This window comes from Leuresthes tenuis, unplaced genomic scaffold (assembly GCF_036924035.1).
Source record: "Leuresthes tenuis unplaced genomic scaffold, fLeuTen1.0.hap1 SCAF_1, whole genome shotgun sequence".
In the NCBI taxonomy this organism is placed as follows: domain Eukaryota; kingdom Metazoa; phylum Chordata; class Actinopteri; order Atheriniformes; family Atherinopsidae; genus Leuresthes; species Leuresthes tenuis.
The window spans coordinates 28,385,082-28,389,115 of NW_027325355.1; positions in this window are offsets into that span (position 1 = coordinate 28,385,082).

The following is a 4,034-nucleotide window of genomic DNA, read 5'->3' on the forward strand; positions in this document are numbered from 1 at the left end:
CAGGCTGATCAGAGGTTTCCTTTGGCTCAAAAACAGGCTGATCAGAGGTTTCCTTTGGCTCAAAAACAGGCTGATCAGAGGGTCCTTTGGCTCAAAAACAGGCTGATCAGAGGTTTCCTTTGGCTCAAAAACAGGCTGATCAGAGGTTTCCTTTGGCTCAAAAACAGGCTGATCAGAGGTTTCCTTTGGCTCAAAAACAGGCTGATCAGAGGTTTCCTTTGGCTCAAAAACAGGCTGATCAGAGGTTTCCTTTGGCTCAAAAACAGGCTGATCAGAGGTTTCCTTTGGCTCAAAAACAGGCTGATCAGAGGGTTCCTTTGGCTGAAAAACAGGCTGATCAGAGGTTTCCTTTGGCTCAAAAACAGGCTGATCAGAGGTTTCCTTTGGCTCAAAAACAGGCTGATCAGAGGTTTCCTTTGGCTCAAAAACAGGCTGATCAGAGGGTTCCTTTGGCTCAAAAACAGGCTGATCAGAGGTTTCCTTTGGCTGAAAAACAGGCTGATCAGAGGTTTCCTTTAGCTCAAAAACAGGCTGATCAGAGGTTTCCTTTAGCTCAAAAACAGGCTGATCAGAGGGTCCTTTGGCTCAAAAACAGGCTGATCAGAGGTTTCCTTTGGCTCAAAAACAGGCTGATCAGAGGTTTCCTTTGGCTCAAAAACAGGCTGATCAGAGGTTTCCTTTGGCTCAAAAACAGGCTGATCAGAGGTTTCCTTTGGCTCAAAAACAGGCTGATCAGAGGTTTCCTTTGGCTCAAAAACAGGCTGATCAGAGGGTTCCTTTGGCTCAAAAACAGGCTGATCAGAGGTTTCCTTTGGCTCAAAAACAGGCTGATCAGAGGTTTCCTTTGGCTCAAAAACAGGCTGATCAGAGGTTTCCTTTGGCTCAAAAACAGGCTGATCAGAGGTTTCCTTTGGCTCAAAAACAGGCTGATCAGAGGTTTCCTTTGGCTCAAAAACAGGCTGATCAGAGGTTTCCTTTGGCTCAAAAACAGGCTGATCAGAGGTTTCCTTTGGCTCAAAAACAGGCTGATCAGAGGTTTCCTTTGGCTCAAAAACAGGCTGATCAGAGGTTTCCTTTGGCTCAAAAACAGGCTGATCAGAGGTTTCCTTTGGCTCAAAAACAGGCTGATCAGAGGTTTCCTTTGGCTCAAAAACAGGCTGATCAGAGGTTTCCTTTGGCTCAAAAACAGGCTGATCAGAGGTTTCCTTTGGCTCAAAAACAGGCTGATCAGAGGTTTCCTTTGGCTCAAAAACAGGCTGATCAGAGGTTTCCTTTGGCTCAAAAACAGGCTGATCAGAGGTTTCCTTTGGCTGAAAAACAGGCTGATCAGAGGTTTCCTTTGGCTCAAAAACAGGCTGATCAGATGTTCCTTTGGCTCAAAAACAGGCTGATCAGAGGTTTCCTTTGGCTCAAAAACAGGCTGATCAGACTAAAATGGTTTTTAAAGGCAAAAATATATATCTTTAAAGTTATTTTATAGATTTAAAACATCAAATCCACATTTGAAATCTTTTCACAACAGCAGTTAGTTTAAAATGCTAAAAAAAAAAAGAAGTTTTTCAGTATTTAAATGTGAAAATTCCAGTTTAGAAACATTCAGGTTTTTTTTTTTAAAGGTGCGTCACCAAGTAAAGCAGAAAATGAGCTAAATATCAAACAATAACGATGCATTTAAAGGCATTTTTGCTGCTTCTCTGTGTTTTAGAGCATCACAGAACTCATATTTGTGCTTTGATGCAGGACTCTTTGTTTTGTCCCGACTCCACTAAAACTTGGTTTTATTAGCAGCACTTTTTGGGCGTCAGTTGCCCAGGACAACGAGGCGTATCCTCTGAACAGAGGATGCCCCGAGGTGGAGGCGGCTTTCAGGCCTTTTCATGACCCTCGTGGCTTAAGAAAAGCTGCAGATCTTTAATCCCACGACAGGACAATCAGCCACAGCGAAAGATTTAAAACTGGAACAAATCTACAGAGGAGACAGATGCTGAACCTGCAGAGAAAGACAGAAGGTGGAGTTTCCTCATCTATCAGGTTGTTTCCTGAAAAACCTTCTTTCACAGCCATCTGTGGACGGATGGATGGTGAACGGACCTCAAACCTCCATCCGACTGCTTTTAACCCAAATTCAGAGTTAAATGTGTCCACGATTCTTCCGTCATGCAGCAGGGACACAGGACCGATGTCTACTGGACCTTTTCCTGTAATAATTGATCCTTTACCTGAGTGCAGAGCAGCAGCAGCTCCTGGGTTTCCTCTTTTCTCCTGATTAAAAAACAAGTCGAGTTGAGTTTTCCTGTTTTGTTTGAGCTGATTTTACACTTTTAATGCAAAGAAAAAGGAACGTATCATGCAAACTAACCCGTAAACGTCCCTCAGCAGCTGCCTGACTGCTTTATAGTGCTTAATAATCGTTTAGGGTTGGTTTACAGTTCCACAAACTCATTGATCAGTCCAGTTTCCACCTGGAGTCATTAAAGATGAGAACTAACCCAGCAGATGGTTAATTAGAGCAGGCGAACTGTTGAAGTGTTCCAGCTCAGACCAACTGACTGAGATTTACCGTCAAACAGCTCAAATGATCAAAAGTGAAGCAATAAAGAAGCATTTAGATGTTTAAAAGGAGCATTTCCTGCATTAACAGCCCTAAAAGACAACTACTTAAAGCACTTGATAAGACACTTTATCCTCATAAACATCTTATTTTTGATTTCATAATTGATTAAAAACTGTAGATTGATTCTTTTCTTTTTCCCACATTCTGCTGTAGATCTGCTGCTGTGTTTGGGATCTTTGTCCTGTTGATGAGCCAGTTTCAGCCCAGCTTTAGCTGTGGGACAGATGGCCTCACATTTGACTCTAGAATACTTTGGTATCCAGAGGAGTTCATGGTGGACTCAATGACTGCAAGGTGCCCAGGTCCTGTGGCTGCAGAACCAGCCCAGATCATCAGCCCTCCACCACCGTGCTTGACAGCTGGTATGAGGTGTTTGTGCTGATCTGCTGTGTTTGGTTTCCTCCAAACGTGCTGCTGTGCATTAGGACCAAACATCTCCACTTTGCTCTGGTCTGTCCAAAGGACATTGTTCCAGAAGTCTTGAGCTTTGTTCAGATGCAGCTTTGCAAACCTAAGCTGTGCTGCCATGTTCTTTTTAGAGAGAAGAGGCTTTCTCCTGCAGCCCTTCCAAACAAGCCATCCTTGTTCAGCCTTTTTCTAACTTTGCTGTCATGACCTTTGACCTTTAACATGCTAACTGAGGCCTGTAGAGTCTGAGATGTAGCTCTGCGCTTTTTCCCCTTGGGGTGACCTTTAACCTTTAACATACTAACTGAGGCCTGTAGAGTCTGAGATGTAGCTCTGGGCTTCTTCCCCTTGGGGTGACCTTTAACCTTTAACATGCTAACTGAGGCCTGTGGAGTCTGAGATGTAGCTCTGCGCTTTTTCACCTTGGGGTGACCTTTAACCTTTAACATACTAACTGAGGCCTGTAGAGTCTGAGATGTAGCTCTGGGCTTCTTCACCTTGGGGTGACCTTTAACCTTTAACATGCTAACTGAGGCCTGTAGAGTCTGAGATGTAGCTCTGGGCTTCTTCACCTTGGGGTGACCTTTAACCTTTAACATGCTAACTGAGGCCTGTAGAGTCTGAGATGTAGCTCTGGGCTTCTTCACCTTGGGGTGACCTTTGACCTTTAACATGCTAACTGAGGCCTGTAGAGTCTGAGATGTAGCTCTGGGCTTCTTCACCTTGGGGTGACCTTTAACCTTTAACATGCTAACTGAGGCCTGTAGAGTCTGAGATGTAGCTCTGGGCTTCTTCACCTTGGGGTGACCTTTGACCTTTAACATGCTAACTGAGGCCTGTAGAGTCTGAGATGTAGCTCTGGGCTTTTTCACCTTGGGGTGACCTTTAACCTTTAACATGCTAACTGAGGCCTGTAGAGTCTGAGATGTAGCTCTGGGCTTCTTCACCTTGGGGTGACCTTTGACCTTTAACATGCTAACTGAGGCCTGTAGAGTCTGAGATGTAGCTCTGG